General features: G+C 38.1%; 1 protein-coding gene across 4 annotated transcripts in view; it reads left to right on the top strand.

Moving 5' to 3' along the window:
- TAF1 (TATA-box binding protein associated factor 1) overlaps positions 1–18,207 on the top strand; it is a 114,010-nt gene that overhangs the window by 81,452 nt on the left and 14,351 nt on the right. The window lies entirely within an intron of this gene.

Below are 18,207 nucleotides of genomic sequence, written 5' to 3'. Positions count from 1 at the left end.
TACGTGTCATTTCACTTCCTGCAACTTTCTAATTGCCAGCTGTAACTCCAGATTCCAGTAGAATTTCTTTGTGGACTACAAGGAAGAAAAAAAAATTCAACAAAATCCCACATTTCAGATCCAAGTGTCTTAGAAATAGTGTTTGTAGTGGTTTGAAATACAGTCTTTTGTGTGTGTGTGTGTGGCTTCCACAGCTTACTAGCAATTAAGTAACATTCAGTTTCCTAAGGTTGTGGTGATAGTTAAATGAGATAGTGCTGATGAAGTGCTCAGCACAGTGCCTGGCACATGGTTCACACCCAGTAAGTATTAGCTGTGGTTATTATCTCTTCTGAATAGACAGTAGTTCACACATTTAGACCAGTTTAAATTATTTTAGCTACTTAAAGTGAAATCTTGATCTTAATGTGAAATTGCAAACACCAGTTAGTCATATTCCAGACTAAGTAGAAATACTCTGGAGGGGAGGGCTTGTTAGAATTGCTTGAGGCATTTTCAAACTCCCATTCCCTGTTAGTCTTCTCCCCCCACATGGAGAGTTACTTTCACTCACACCTACAGTTTTATTATCCCCTTGGCTGAAAATCAGTGCCTTGGTGAGTCACTGTTAGATAAGAATATACACCGACAGAGGGGAAAGCTTCAGAACCATGTATTGACTTCATCTCTCTTTCTGGCAGGGTCAGAAAACAACATTTCAGTGTACTTGACTCTCCTTTATTTCAAATAAACAACTCTTAATGACGCAGTCAAATAAAAGTAAAATACAAGGGACTTCCCTGGTGGTTCAGTGGCTAAGACTCCATGCTCCCAATGCAGGGGGCATGGATTCAACCCCTGGTCAGGAAACTGAGATTCCACATGTGTAACTAAGACCCAGCACAGCCAAATCACTAAATATATTTAAAGTAAAACAAATACCTGATGGCTCTAGACTAGGGGTCCCCAACCTTTTTGGCACTAGGGACCAGTTTCATGGAAGAAAAATTGTCCATGGAATAGGGCAGGGTCGGGGGATGGTTTCAGGATGATTCTTATAAGGAGTACGCAACCTAGATCACTCACATGCACAGTTCACTGTAGGGTTCACGCTTCTATGAGAATCTAATGTCATTGATCTAACAGGAGGCGGAGCTCAGGCAGTAACGTCAGCGATAGGGAGCAGCCGTAAATACAGATGAAGCTCTTCTTGCTTGTCTGCCATTCACCTCCTGCTGTGCAGCCCAATTCCTAACAGGTCACAGACCACTACTGATCCAGTGTTGGGGACCCCTGGTCTAGACAGCTCCAAGTACTATAATAAAGCCAAAGTATTGGAAATATGAAAAAAGCATAAGAATTTATTCACCACTATCTTTAGTAATTTAAATATTATTTTAGCTTTTCTTCTAAGTTTCTGGATGTGTTTCAGAAATTCAAGTTTAAAATAAAAATTTACACTTGTTTTTTCTTTTTTTGGCCATGAGGCTTGCAGAATCTTAATTCTCCCACCAGGGATTGAACTTGGGCAGCAGCAGTGAAAACACTGAATCCTAACCACTGAACCACCAGGGAATTCCCAAAACTTGGGGTTTTAAAACTTCTGCTTCTCATTTCATTTTCTCTTATGATTTCATTTTTTTTTTTACTTTAGAATCAAACTATAAGTTATCATATTTAACTCTCAGGTCAGCAAGTAAGTATGGCTTCTCCTAACTGTAAGCAGTAAATATCAGACTGGGCAGAATTTGCCAGAAAATATAAATTCTTAAAAAAGCTGAGGGTTACTCTACCAGATCAACTTACCCAAACTAAAATCCAACTGCCTTCATATTAAAATGTATAACTGAACAATAAAGTACAAAAATAAATAAATATAAAAGGCAAACAATAAAAGGTGAGATGAGAAATTTCTTGCAACTAAATGAGAAGTTGTTCCCTTTAACTCCATCCTAGCATGATGATTTTTTAAATTATTATTTCAAAGTAAGTTACACAGTAATACATCCACTCAGTTTATACACATTTTACATACCAGTTTAGTCAATTAATTTCTAGTTTCAAGGGCTCTTCATTTTATAACATAGAAATTCTAAGCTTTTCCATGCAAACCTCTAATTATTCAAATTTCTTTTTTTTTTAATTATTCAAATTTCAAGCAGTTAAACTGCTTTTGATTCAGTGGAAGCTGTGTAAAGAGGACAGCCTGGCACTTTCCCTAGGTGTCATGTCCTACCACAGATAGTGCCCAAGACTTAGAAGACAGTCTCTCAGTATACAGATAGATTGAGGCTATACTGCCCTGTCCCCTTCCCTCAGTACTCATTACAAAATAATAACTGAATTTCCATTAACTCTTCTGTTCTCCAACATATACTACCCTTGTGCGTTTTGCCAGGGAGATATTTACTTGCTGAGTCTCTGTGATATGCTTCTTCAGAGCCTCGAGATAATAGAGAGACATTCCTGGATGTGATTTACAAAGTAAACCAGATGACTTCAGCATTGTTTTCAGATGACGATAACGTGTTCTAGTGCTTTTAAGTTAAACTCATATGGCTCTTTAGGCAATGGGCCTGGGCCTTAGTTTCCTCATTTGTAAATGCAGGATAGAAGGATAATCCTAAAGATTAAATGAAAAATACGTTGTGAAGTGCTTTGAATAATGTCTGCTGCTGCTGCTGCTAAGTCGCTTCAGTCATGTCCGACTCTGTGCAACCCCATAGACGGCAGCCCACCAGGCCCCGCCATCCCTGGGATTCTCCAGGCAAGAACACTGGAGTGGGTTGCCATTTCCTCCTCCAATGCATGAAAGTGAAAAGTGAAAGTGAAGTCGCTCAGTGGTGTCCAACTCTTAGCGACCCCATGGACTGCAGCCTACAAGGCTCCTCCGTCCATGGGATTCTCCAGGCAAGAGTACGTATATGTTAACTCTTAACTCTTATTTTATTATTATAAATAATAATGATGAGTAGAAGAAGAGAGGTGGACCTTCCCTTGTTCTAATTCTACAGTTCATCAATTCCTAAATCACCATCTACCAGTGTTGCAGTTCAAGTAGGAAAGCAAGACATGTTGGTAAAACAGTGAATGTAGAACTGTTGGGAGGTAATATGTCCACTCAAGGAAGACCAATTGGCTACCCAATGAGCTGACTGCTGGTAGCATTCATTCTAGCCCATGGTCTCTGCCTCACCAATCAGAAGCTGTGTCTAAACCTTAAATCCAACTAATATGTAAACATTTATTAATTTATCAACCAGCAATGAGAAATTTAACAAATAGGTAAGTACTCATATTTGCTAATTAGTACGTTCTCTACTAGTTGACAAGTCTGCATCAGAAGGTACTGTATTAAGAATATTGCTCAGTGAGGAGACAATCAGAACCAGGGCAGTAAGTTGGATTTTACCTTTAAATTTTTACTATGGAAATTTTCTAACATACCTAAAAGTAGAAAGAGGAGTATAACAATTATCAACATCTTGCCAGTCTTCTTTCATCTAATCCTCCTTTTCTTGGAGAGGTTCTTAGTGTGTGTTTGTGTTAGTTGTTCAGTCATGTCCAACTCTTTGTGACCCCATGGACTGTAGCCCACCAGTCTCCTCTGTCCATGGGATTTTCCAGGCAAGAATACTGGAGTGTGTTGCCATTTCCTTCTCCAGGGGATCTTCCCAACCAAGGGCTTGAACCCAGGTCTCCTGTATTGCAGGCAGATTCTTCCTGTCTGAGCCACCAAGGGAGCCCTGGAGGGGTGCTGCAGTATTTTAAAACATATCCTAGATATTGCATTTTGCCAGAAAATTCTCCAATATGCATCTCTTATGGATAAAAACTTTAAGAACTCCCCTACCTTTATTATATATCAAAAATAACAGTAATCCCCCCAAACTATCTGATACCCCACCTGTGTTCCAATGTCCCCATTTGTCACCAAAAAAAGGTATACATTTGGCTTGTTGAAGTCAGTATTCAAATATTGTATTTGGCTCACATGCCTTTTTTAATATATAAATTTATTTATTTGTGGGTCTTCTGTGCTGCACGGGCTTTTCTCTAGCTGCCGTGAGTTGGGGTTACTCTTTGTTGCTGTGCTTGGGTTTCTCATCACAGTGGCTTCTCTTATTGTGGAGCCTGGGCTCTGGGGCACGTGGGCTTCAGTAGTTGCCATCCCTGGGCACAAGCTTAGTTGTTCCATGGCACATGGAATCTTCCTAGATCAGGGATCGAACCCATGTCTCCTGGATTGGCAGGCAAATTCTTTACCACTGAGCCACCAGGAAAACCCTCACATGGCTTTTAAGTTGTTTCTAAGCGTTAACAGTTCCACCTCTTTAAAAAAAGAATGGCATTTGTTTAGAAAACCAGTCACTCTCACTTTCTTCCAGTGTGGCTGATTGCACCCCCAACAATCTCCTATTCCCTGTATATCCTGTTAATATATCCTGGGCAGTTAGACCAGGAGGCTTAGTTAGTCAAGTTCAAAAGACTTTTATTTTCGAAGGAGAGGGAGGAACAAGATGTTTCATAAGTGGTGGTGTGTGCTTCCTATTGCATCACATCAGGAAGCAATCTGGTAACAAATCTGGTAACAAATCAGGTAACAAATCTGGTTGTTACATGGGCCGATCTGAGTGACTGGGATCAAGCTTGATAACCTCATGCACCCATCTTCTGTATAGGAATGGATCTGATACCAGAACATCCCCCTACACAGTGCTGGAGAGTATTGATAACTTTGGCCTCTACCTTGGACTGTCTTATCTGATGACTTGCAGACTATCTTTATTCTGTTAGTATCTCATTTCATCAGATGGAGTTCAGTATATTTGCTAAAATAAAAGGTTCTTACCTACAGAAACAGTCCATCCTGTGCTTTTCCCAAATCAACTTTATTGAATCTGTAGTATTAAAAATTTTTTATATGCTGGACTTCCCTGGTGGCTCGGTAGTAAAAAAAAAAAAAAAAATCCTCCTGCCAATGCAGGAGACATAGGTTAAATCCCTGATCTGGGAAGATCCCACATGCTGTGGAGCAGCTAAGCCTGTGCACCACAACTACTGAGCCTGTTGCTCTAGAGCCTGGGAACCACAGATATTGAGCAGTGAGGCAACTGCTGAAGCCTGCGCTTTGCAACAAGAGAAGCCACTGCAGTGAGAAGCATGCATGCTGCAATTAGAGTAGCCGCCTGCTCACTGCAACTACAGAAAAGCCCGCACAGCAACAAAGATCCAGAAGACCCAGCACAGCCAAATAAAATTATTAAAATTTTTTTCATATATCCCTTTCACAGATGGCTTATTTTAGACCCCTTACATTTTTCCTTTATTGGTTTTTAAATTATGAAATAGTTCATGTGTATAAAAATATAATGGAGAGTGGGGAGAGATGGATTGCGAGTTTGGGATTAGCAGATGCAAACTATTATATAGAGAATGGATGAAAAAGGTCCTACTTACAGCATGGGGAACTATATTCAGTATCCTGTGATAAACCATAATGGAAAAGAATATTAAAAAGAATGTATATATCTCTATAGCTGAATAACTTGGCTGTAAAGCAGAAATTAACACAACATTGTAAATTGACTATACTTAAAAAAATAATATAATGGATATATTAGATATAAAGAATAGTAAAGCCATTAAATGTGTACCAACCACATAAGGGCTTCCCTGGTGGCTCAGCGGTAAAGAATCTGCCTGTAACACAGGAGACATGGGTTCGATCCCTGGGTGGGGATAATCCCCTGGAGAAGAAAATAGCAACCCACTTCAGTATTTTTGCCTGGAAAATTTCATGGACAGAAGAACCTGGAGGGCTATAGTCCATGGGGTCACAAAGAATTGGACATGACTGAGTGACTGAGCATGTACCACATAAGAAATTATATTTTTTCTTCAATAGTTTTAAGTTAAAATAACTTTGGAATAATAGTAGAGTTTCAAATATAGTACAGAGAGTTCCCCCCATATCTTTACCTGATTTCCTCTAATGTTAACATCTTACTCTGGTACATTTATTAAAACTAAGAAATTAGCATAGGTACAGTTCTATTAACCAAACTAGTGACTCCACTCAAATTTTACTAGTTTTTTCACTTACGCTCTTTTTCTTTCCTAGGATCCAATCCAGGATACCACATTGCAGTTAATAATTATGTCTCTTTAGTTTCCTTCAGCCTGTAAAAATTGCTTGGTCTTTTCTTGTCTTTTATGATCTTGATGCTTTGGAAAAGTACTGGTCCAGTATTTTCTAAAATGGCCTTCAATTTGGGTTAGTCTGATATTTTTCTCATTATCCTGCTGTTATGCATGTGGAGGAAGAAAGCCACAGCAGTGATGTGCATTTCTCGTCACGTCATACCAGGTGGTCCACAGAATATCAAGATAACTTATCAGTGATGTAAAAGCTCAATCACTTGGTTAAAGAACTGTCTGCCAGGTTTCTCCACTATAAAATTACTAGTTCTTTCCCACATACTGCTCCTTAGAAGCAAGTTACTAAGTCTAGTTCACACTCAAGGTGAGGGGAAATTAAGTTCCACCTCCTATGGAGAGAAATAACAAGGAAGTTGTGAACCTGTGATAGATTTCTTACTTTTTTCTTTTTTACCAGAAATAAGAGTTTATTTAGGAGTGGCAGAGGAATGGTAAATAAGGACATGCAAACTATAGCAAACCAGAAACCAAGGAGAGGAATATTACTTTTCAAAAAAAAGGGAAGTTGGGAAAGGCTGCTTTGTATGAAAGTCCACTGAAGGTGTTGACCTTAAAAATAAAACAGCCAGTTGTTTTACCAGAAAAATGGATTCATTCAGGAATAGCAGAGAATTGCAATTTGAGATAATTGCTATAGAACTACAGGCAATTCTGCCAGACTCCTTACATCTCAACTCCTCTTAATTTTATTACTACCAGTATTACCTATTACCTACACTATCCACCAACCACTTCCTTATTCTTCACCCAGGAGTTAATTATGAATTTGTTATTGCCTTCTTGAAAGCTACAGGTATTTGTACAGCAGTTTCCTAGACTTGTCTGATTATCATAATGCCCTGGGGTGCTTGTTTAACAAGTTTCCCAGCCCCTCCTCCACAGTATGGTTCAGTTTGACTAGGATGTGGGCTTGGAAACAAGCTTTAAAGCATCCCACGTGATTCTTATTATGAGACCAAGTCTGAGAAACATTGACTTACACTATTTCTCCCTTCTCCCTGTTTTGCAATAGCTAAACATCGACTCAGAACATATTCTTTATGTTTATAGCTTCCTTGTTTATATAGTTTGTTTCCTCATTTCCCTTTTTCAAATTTAGGAAATTTGTATTTTCCCATCTTTCACAAAGTAAGGACATTTGAATGTAAATGACGAGAAATATTTCCAGTTGGGAAAGGGTAGGTGGTCTCCCCACTCTTTCTCTCTAGTTTTAGTCTCTTTTTCCCATTTTCCCTTTTGTTCTTGGAGCCTCTATTGCTTTTGCAAAAAGGCCAGAAGTTTTTCTTTAGGAGTTTATCTCTGCTTATTTCTTCTAAGGCTGGGGTGTGGGGAGTGGGAGGGTGGGAGGGTAGGGAGGTAGGGGGGTGGGCAACGCTTAGTAAGGATGCCATTCATTTTTGTTATCCTATTTCCGTAATAATAATTTCAATAACTATCATTTATTGATCACATAATATGCCAGATAGCATATTTTATGTATTAGACTGAACTATGGGAAAAACATTTTTGTAGGTCAAAAGGATTGAATGTTGGTGATTTAATATGTTTCAACCTAATACATTAACTTCTTTAATCCTCACAATAACCCTCAGGGTTGGTGATAGTAAACTCATTTTTACAGATGAGAAAACTGAAGATCAGAATAATTAGGTGACCTTTTGAAGTCACATATTTATAAATGGTAGAGCCAGGATTTGGATACAGGACTATCTGTTTCTGAAACCCATGTTTTTGAACACAATACTGCTTTAAAGAAAATGTTATAATGAAGATATGATAAAGCAGGCCCTGACACACTGTGTGTGGGAGTATAACTTAGTTCAGTTTGGCTGAAAGCTATTTGACACTGCACCATGAGCCTTAAGAATTTTCATCCCTTTTTACTGAGTGCTGCTGCTGCTGCTAAGTCACTTCAGTCGTGTCCGACTGTGTGTGACCCCATAGACGGCAGCCACCAGGCTCCCCCGTCCCTGGGATTCTCCAGGCAAGAACACTGGAGTGGGTTGCCATTTCCTTCTCCAATGCATGAAAGTGAAAAGTGAAAGTAAAGTCGCTCAGTCGTGTCCGACCCTCAGCGACCCCATGGACTGCAGCCTTCCAGGCTCCTCCGTCCACAGGATTCTCCAGGCAGGAGTACCGGAGTGGGGTGCCATTGCCTTCTCCTTGCATCGAGTAACTCCAGTTTAAAAACATTATCTTAAGGAAATAATCAGAGATGAACACGAAGATTTATATAAAAAATGCTCATCGAAGCATTCTATTTTTAATATTAAAAATTGGAGCATTCTATTTTTAATATTAAAAACTGGTGGACTAGTGATTAAGATTCTGGGCTTTTACTGCTGTGGCCTGGGTTCAATCCCTGGTTGATGAACAGAGATGAACTGAGATTTCACAAGCTGCACAGCATGGTGAAAAAAAAAAGGAAACCATGAGTGTTCAACAAGAAGGAATTAAATTAAGATACAGCCACAAGATGGACAGGGGCAGTGGGAAAATGTTTGTGCTACAATGTCAAGTGAGACAAGCAGTATACAAAATTAAGTATGACCATATTTTTTTGTTAAAAAAATAAGTATAGAAAGACTCTGGAAAGAAATACAACTATATACTTTAATTTTTAAAAATCTTATAATAAAATATAATGTAAAAGATCTGAGTAAGTATATATATATTCAGTTATGCATATATATTCAGTTATGTATATATACATATATAGGTATTGTTTTATATATATATTCATTTATATGTATAACTGAATCACTTTGCTGTACACCAGAAACTAAAACAACATTGCAAACCAACTATACTTCGATTTTTAAAAAATGATGTCTTTTGATGAACAGAAGTTTGACTTTTAACAATGTTAAATATATCAAACTTTTCTTCTATGGTTTGTGCTTCCTATGTTTTGTCTAAGAAATCCTTCCCCATACTAAGGTTATAGAAATGGTCTCTTATATTTTCTTGTAAAAAGTTGAAAAATTTTGCCTTGCACACTAAGTCCTTAATGCATCCAGAATTGCAGCTCTCTTTTCTGTTCTTTTGTCACACTTTCCTATTCTTGTGCCAATTTCAAAATCTCTTAATTATTGCTTTATAATGCATCTTGATATAGGAAAGGGAAAGTTTCAATTCCCTCACATTCCATTAGCCTACTGATGGCAGATGAAATGATGGAAATGAGATCAGGGCCAAAGGCAGAACTCTGGGGAAAAGATCCAATATTTAATGTGTGTAGGGGAGTCAGCAAGGTGATTGCAAAAGAACAGTGAGCAAATGTGTAAAAGAAGTCAAGTAAGAACTAAAAAGCACCCATTGAATTTGGCAGAGTGCCAATTTGGAGTGGTAGGAGTAGGAAGTACTAGATTTTTACTGACTCAAATAATTATTGGACAGAAATATAATTCTTATATATATATATATATATACCACTTAAAATAACAAAAATAATAAGATGCCCAGGAATAATTTTAAATAAAAGGTTTCTAAGACCTTTATGAAGAAAATAATGAAATTTTACTAAAAGATATTAAAGACTTAAATAAATAGACACCAGATTCATGAAGAGGAAGATCCAATATTGTAAATGTGTAAAGATGTCCTAAATTGATTTATGGATACCAATTTCCATCAAAATTCTATACGGGTTTTTCATAGAACTTTACAAAATAATTCTAAACTTTGTATGGAAGAGGAATAGACTGAAAATAGCCAAAAAGACAAAGAAGATGAGTGAATCTGAACTTTCATATATCAAAATGCATTATAAAGCAATAATTAAGAGATTTTGAAATTGACACAGGAATCAGCAATGTGACAATAGAACAGAAAAGAGAGCCTAGAAGATAGAAGCGGCATTGCAGATTAGCAGGGAAAGGATGGACTGTTGGATGAACAGCTTTGGAACAGTTGCTTATTTATATAGGAAGAAGAAAATGAAATGATATCACTACTTCATACCTCAAGCAAAAAACAATTCTGGATGGATTAAGGACCTAGACGTACAAGGCAAAATTTTGCAACTTTTTACAAGAAAATATAAGAGAATATTTCTGTAACCTTGGTATGAGGAAGTATTTCTTAAAACATAGGAAGCACAAACCATGGAAGAAAAGTTTGATATATTTAACATTGTTAAGACAAACTTCTGTTCATCCAAAGACATAATTTTTAAAAAAATCGAAGTATAGTTGGTTTACAATGTTGTTTTAGTTTCTGGTGTACAGCAAAGTGATTCAGTTATATATAACTGAATGTATCTATACAACTGAATATGTATATAACTGGATATATATATATAACAATATATATGTATAAATGGATATATATGTACTTTTTTAGATTCTTTTCCATTATACTTTATTACAAGATATATAGCATAGTTCCCTGTGCTCTACAGTAGGACTTTGTTGTTTATCTATTTTATATATAGTAGTTTGTATCTGTTAATCCCAAAATCTTAACTATTCTTCCCCCCCCCCTTTTCCACTTTGGTAACCATATGTCTGTGAATCTGTTTCTGGTTTGTAAATAAGTTCATTTGAAACATTTTTTTTCAATTCTACATATATGTGGTATCATATGATATTTTTCTGACTTAGTACATAAAGTATAATAATCTCTAGGCCCATCCATGTTGCTGTGAATGGCATTTCATTTCATTCTTTTTTAATCACTGAGTAATATTCCACTGGGTGTGTATATGTGTATACACACACACACACACACACATATATATATATGCTGCATCTTTATTCATTTATCTGTTGATGGAAATCTAGGTTGCTTCCATGTCTTGGCTATTGTAAATACTGCTGCTCTGAACATTGGGGTGCAGGTGTCTTTGCAAATTAGAGTTTTCTCCAGATATTTGCCCATAAGTATGATTGCTGGATCATATGGTAACTCTATTTTTAGTTTTTTAAGGAACCACCATATTGTTTTCCATAGTGACTGCACCAATTTACATTCCCATCAACATTGTAAGAGGGTTCCTTTTTTTCCACACCCTCTCCAGAATTTTATTTGTAGACTTTTTGATGATGGCCACTCTGACAGGTGTGAGGTGATACCTCAAGGTAGTTTTGATTTACATTTCTTAATAACTAGTGATGTTGAGCATCTTTTCATGTGCCTGTTAGAGAAATGTCGTCTTTGAAGAAATGTCAGTTTAGGTCTTCTGCCCATTTTTGGATTGAATTTTGTTGTTGTTGTTATTGAGTTGTATGAGCTATTTGTATATTTTGAAAATTAAGCCCTTGTTGGTTGCATCATTTGCAGAGTATTTTCTCCCATTCCATGGATTATCTTTTTATGTAAATGGTTTCCTTTGCTCTGCAAAAGCTTTTTAGTTTGATTAGGTCCCACTTGTGTATTTTTGCTTTTATTTCTATTGTCTTGGGAGACTGATCTAAGAAAACATTGGTATGATTTATGTCAGAGAATATTTTGTCTATGGCCTCTTCTAGGAGTTTTATGGTGGCATGTATTTTTTTTTTTTTTGGCTGCACCCCACAGCATGTGGGATCTTAGTTCCTCAACCAGGGATCAAACTCATGCCCCCTGCTTTGGAAGGCAGAGTCTTAACCACTGGACCACTGGGGAAGTCTGTGTCATATCTTATATTTAAATTTCTAAGCCATTTTTAGTTTATTTTTGTGTATGGTGTGACAGAATATTCTAACTTCATTGATAACTTCAAGGATAACTCTCCTGAATATATAAAGAATATGTAAAATGTATATATATATAGGATGTATGAAATGTATATTTAACTATCATATATCAATAAGAAAAAAACAAGCCACACAATAGAAAACTGACCAAAAGACATGAATAAGCATTTCACAGAAAAATAAGGAATGACAAACAATGAAAAGATGAACTAGTTCATCAGTAATCAGCGAAATTCAAAATTTAACCACAAAGAGATTCATTTTATACCCATCAAACTGACAAATGTTTAAAAAGTCTGATAATATCACCATAGTAAAGGAGGTTGTGCAATGGAAATCCAATTAATACAATCACTTTGGATATATTTTGACATTGAGTATATCTGAAAATGATCATGCTCTCTGACTCAGCAACTCTACTCGTAGATATGAGCACTAGAAAAATTCTTGCATTGAAGTTCCAGAAAACATGTACAAGAGTTCAAGAGTGTTCATGACAGCAGTGATCTTAATAGCAAAAAGCTGGAAACAATTCAAATGTCCCTCAGCAGGATATTTGGCTTCATAAATTGCAGTATAATCATAAAATGGAAAACTACACATTGGTGAAAATGAATACTTACTACAGCTACAATATCAACATGGATAAATCCCACAAACACATCCTACAGAAAAGTCAGGTTCAAAAAAATTCATACAGAATGATTCCATGTAAAACTCAAAACCATAGGTGAGAAAGCAATCAAGAAAAACAAAATTCCTGCAGGGCAGTTCTGTCTTGCGGGGAAGGAGAAGAATGCAATGCAGAAGGGCATACAGAGGGCTTAAAAATCTCAGGCAATGTTCTGTTTCTCAAGCTGATTGGTGGGTTACATGGGTATTCATTTTATTATTCTTTAAATCACATACATATATGATTTTATTGTTCTTCATATATATGATTTAAATAATTAAATCATATGAATATATATGTATCTATTGTTTTGTATTTGTGATATGTTTCAAAAAAATTTTAAGCTGGGACTTCCCTGGTAGTCCAGTGGCTAAGACTCCGCACTCCCAATGCAGGAGGCTGGGTTTCCATCCCTGATCAGGGAACTAGATCCCACATGCTGCTACTAAAAAAAAAAAAAAAAAAGATCCCACAAGCTGAAATAAAGATTGAAGATCTCATGTGCTGCAACTGAAATCTGGCACAGCCAAATAAATAAAAATACCTATTTTAAAAAAGTTTTAGGGTAAGAAATGATCATTGGAAGGCTGTGAAGGGAAGGAGAATAATAGTAATAACTAGAGGGAGAAATGGGATCATCAGATTTTTTAAAATACTTATAGCATGTTTATAGACTTTTTTCATTTATTCAACAAAAGTTTGTTGATACCATCTAGGTATAGGGTACTAGGCTGGGCCCTGGGGTATAGAGATACATTTATTTAATTATGTAGTTACTTCCTATTCTAAGAGCTGCTGCTGCTGCTGCTAAGTTGCTTCAGTCGTGTCCGACCCTGTGCGACCCCATAGACGGCAGCCCACCAGGCTCCCCCGTCCTTGGGATTCTCCAGGCAAGAACACTGGAGTGGATTGCCATTTCCTTCTCCAATGCATGAAAGTGAAAAGTGAAAGTGAAGTCACTCAGTCTAGAAATCATTAATTGATTTATTCATTCAACAAATATTTATTGAGTGAATACTCTGCCAGGCTGTGATCTCAGTGCTGGGAATATAGCACGGAACAAAATAAAATCCCTTTTTTTCCTGAGGGGAGAGAGACAATAAATAAATACTGTTGGCCCTCCACATCTGCGGGTGTTAAATCCATGGATTTAACCAACCATGGCTTGAAAATATTTGAGGGGAAAACTTTAGAGTTTCCAAAAGCAATACATGAACTTGGTACATGCTGGCAACTATTTACATAGCATTACATTGTACCAGGTATCACAAACGGGCTTCCCAGGTGGCTCAGCAGGTAAAGAATCCGCCTTCAATGCAGGAGCCAAAGGAGAGGTGGGCTCCATCCCTGGGTTGGGAAGATCCCCTGGAGGAAGAAATGGTAACCCACTCCAGTATTCTTGCCTGGAGAATCCCATGGACAGAGAAACCTGGCAGGCTACAGTCCATAAGGGTTGCAAAGAGTCGGACATGACTGAAGTGACTGAGTACACACACAGGTATTACAAATCATCTAGAGATGACTTAAAACATATGGAAGGATGTGCATAGGTTATATGCAATTAAAAGACTCGAGCATCCGGGGATTTTGGTGTTGGAGAGGGTGTCCTGGAATCAATCCCCTCCCCCAGGATACCAAGGGATGACTGTATATGGAGGGTGGTGATAAGTACTATGAAAAAACTGAAGTCAAGTAAGGGTATAGAGAGAGAGTGTGTGTGGAGGGGAGTGAGTTGCTATTTTAGACAGTGTTCAGGGAAGGCCTTTCTGAGAGGGTGATATTTGAGCAGAGAACTTAATGAACTGAAAAGATAAATCATGTGGATATCTGGGGGAAGATCATCCCAGGCAGAGAGAACAGCAAGTACAAGGACACTGAGATAGTTGAGGTGCTTGGCGTGTTAAAGGAACAGCAAGGAGGCCATCATGTCTGCTATAGTGTAAACACGGGGAGAGAGTGGAAGGGGATGAAGTCAGAGAGGTTTCCAGGTGCCAGATTATGTAAATTCATGTGGCATGGGAAGCTGTTAGAAGATTATAGGCATGGAGTGACATGATTTTTATTTTTATTTTTTAAAGGGATCTCTCAGGCTTTGGGCTTCCCTGATAGCTGAGTTGGTGAATCTGCCTGCAATGCAGGAGACCCCAGTTCAATTCCTGGGTTGGAAAGGAATCTTGGATTTCTGGAGAATGGAAAGGCTACCCATTCCAGTATTCTGGCCTGGAGAATTCCATGAACTGTATAGTCCATGGGGTTGCAAAGAGTCGAACCTGACTGAGCAACTTTCACTTTCACTTTAAGCTTTGTGGTAAATATTAGGGGACAATGGCAGAAGCAAGGAGACTAGTTAGTAGGCAGTTGTAGTAATCCAGGCAAGAGATGATGGTAGCTTGGATGAGGTTGGTAGTAACGGAAATGGTGAGAAAGGATTAGAGTGGGGATGCGTTCTGAAGATAGAACCAACAGGATTTGCTGATGGATTGGATGTGAGGTATGAAAGAAAGAAGTCAGGAGTGACTCCCAGCCCTAAGAGACTGGAAGGCTAGAGATCCTATTTAGTGAAGTAGAGAACACTAAGGTAAAAGAAGGTTTGGAGGGGAAAATAGAGTTCCATTTTTGACATATTAGTCTTCTCTAGTGGCTCAGATGGTAAAGAGTCTGCCTTCAATGAGGGAGACCTGGGTTTGATCCCTGGGTCAGGAAGATCCCCTGGAGAAGGGAATGGCTACCCATTCTAGTATTCTTGCTTGGAAAATCCCATGGATGGAGGAGACTGCCGGGCCCCAATCCATGGGGTCAGACACAACTGAGCAACTAACACCCTTTGACATATTAGGTTGAGATGCCATTAATTTTTAAATTTAACTTTTGTATTTATTTCTTTTTTCATTAGGGGATAATTGCTTTACAGTGTTGTGTTGCTTTCCACCATACAACAATGCACTTTAGTCATAATTATATATATATGTGTGTGTGTGTATATATATATATATATGTATAAAATCCCAGAGAAGGCAATGGCAACCCACTCCAGTACTCTTGCCTAGAAAATCCCATGGACGGAGGAGCCTGGTAGGTGGCAGTCCATGGGGTCGCAAAGAGTCGGACATGACTGAGCGACTTCCCTTTCACTTTAAACTTTCATGCATTGGAGAAGGAAATGGCAGCCCACTCCAGTGTTCTTGCCTGGAGAATCCCAGGGACTGGGGAGCCTGGTGGGCTGCCATCTATGGGGTCGCACAGAGTTGGCTGAAGCGACTTATAAGCGTATATAGTCCCACCCCTCTTGAGCCTCCCTCCCCAGTGAGATGCCATTTAGACACCCAAGTGGAGATGAACAAGAAATTGGCTCTGAGTCTGGGGTTGAAGGGAGTGGTTGGGGCTAGAGATATGCATCTGGGAATCATCACTATGTAGATGGTATTTAAAGCCATAGAGTTAGGAGAGATTGATGCCTGAGAATTGAATGCAAAGAAGAGAAGTGGTTAAAGGACTGAATCTTGAGGTCCTCTGACAATAGAGAGTCCAGGAAGATGCAGAGGACTCATTAAAGGAAGTCAAGAAGGAACAGACTGTGAAGTAAAAAGAAAACTAGGAGGTGGGAGTACAATTTCTAGAAGCCAAGTGAAAAGAATTTTAAAAAGGAAGTCATCTAGAGATTATCATAATACATAATGCAGGTCAGACAGAGAAAAATGAATATCATGATATCACTTATATGTGGAATCTAAAAAAATGATGCAAACAAACTTACTCACAAAACAGAAATAGACTCACGGACAGAGAAAGCAGATTTATAGTTACCAAAAGGGAAAGAGGGCGAGGGATAAATTAGGAGTTTGAGATTAGCAGATACAGACTACAATATATAAAATAGATAAACAACAAAGACGTATAGCACAGTAAACTATATTCACTATCTTATAATAAGCCATAATGGGAAAGAATAAGAAAAAGAGTATGTGTAAATATATATGTATATATACACGTTGCTGTATAGTAGAAACTAACACAACTTTGTAAATCAACTATACTTCAGTTAGAAAAAAAGGAAGTCATGATCAACTATATAAAATGCTGCTCAGAGGTCCAGTAAGATGCTATCTGAGAACTGAGGCAAAATGGATTTGAATAAATGAAGGTAACTGTATTATTGACAAGAACCGTTTCCATGCAGCAGTGGTAGCGAAAGCCTAGTTAAAGTTGTTTTAAGAGAGAAGTGGCAACAGTGAGTAATAGACACTTGAGTTTTGCTATTAAGGGGAGCAGAGAAGGGAGATAGTATCTCAAGGGGGATGTGAGGATCTAGAAGTCATGTGTGTGTGTGTTAGATGAGAGGTATACTTTTTAAAAAATACATTGATTTTTGGCTTCTCTGAGTCTTTGTTGCTGTTCATGGGCAGCAAGCAGGGGCTACTCTCTAGTTGTGGTGTGCCGGCTTCTCATTGCGTTGACTTCTCCTGTGGCTGGAGCCCGTGCTTCAGTAGTTGTGGTGCCCAGGCTTAGTTGCCCCCTGGCATGTGGAATCTTCCCAGACCAGGGATCAAACCTATGTCCCCTGCAGTGGCGGGTGGATTCCTAACCACTGGCAAGTCTGAAAGGTATACTTTCTTTTTACACTTAATATATTGTGAACGTATCTCACTCTCTCTCTCTCCACACACACACACCTCATTCATATTTTTTTTTTGGCTGTGCCACACAGCCATTCTTTTTTAATTGAAGTTTTCATTGAGGTAAATGTAAAAAATAACAGTGATCTCTTGTACAGTTTGCTAAACTAGTATGGTATCACAACCAGGATATTGACAGTAATACAACCCACTAATCTTTTTCAGATTTCTCCAGTTTTCCTCATTATTTTTTAACAACCTATTGATAGACATTTAATTTTCCAATTTTTTGCTCGAGTCTCCTGGACTCTATTCCATTCTGTTTAATCTTCTTGTTTATTTCTAGACCACCATAAAACTTTTAATTACTATGCACTTAATTTTATCTGAGGGGTCAAATGACCTTATTATTCATCCTTCAAATTATTTTCTTTGGCTACTGTGGAGCATTGATGGCTTCCAATGATCCTCTCCTCCTAGTATTCATGCGTTTGTATAATCCCCTCCTCTTGAGTGTGGCCTGGACCTTGTGACTTAACAGAATACAGCAAAGGTGATGGGATGTTGCTTCCAGGACTGAAATACAAAAGGCATGACTTGTGTCTTGCTGGCACTGTGTTGCTTGCTTGCTTTGAGGAAGCCAGCTGCCATGTTGTGAGCTTCCCCACAGAGAGGCCAAAATGGCAAGTAACTGAGACCCTCAGTCCAACAGCTCACAAGGAACTGAATCCTGCTAACAACCACAGAGTGAATGTGAAAGTAGCTCTTGAGATGAAGACAGTCCTGGCTGACACTTTGATCAAAGCCTTGTGAGAGACCCTGAGCTGTAGAACTTAGGTAAGCAGTGCCCAGTTTCATGACCCATGAGAAACGGTGAGAGGATAAATGTACAGTTTAGGGATTTTTTTCTTTTTTTTTTAACTTAATTTTTTTTGCTTTCTTTGTTTTTAAATATATGGTTTTGTTTTAACTTCTTAATTTGAGGTAAGTATAGATTCACAGACAGTTGTTAAAAAAAAAAAAAAAGTAATACAGAGATCCC

Source organism: Bos indicus, chromosome X (assembly GCF_029378745.1).
Source record: "Bos indicus isolate NIAB-ARS_2022 breed Sahiwal x Tharparkar chromosome X, NIAB-ARS_B.indTharparkar_mat_pri_1.0, whole genome shotgun sequence".
In the NCBI taxonomy this organism is placed as follows: Eukaryota; Metazoa; Chordata; class Mammalia; order Artiodactyla; family Bovidae; genus Bos; species Bos indicus.
Note: the sequence above shows the minus strand (reverse complement) of the source record. Positions and strands in the feature narration are given on the sequence as shown.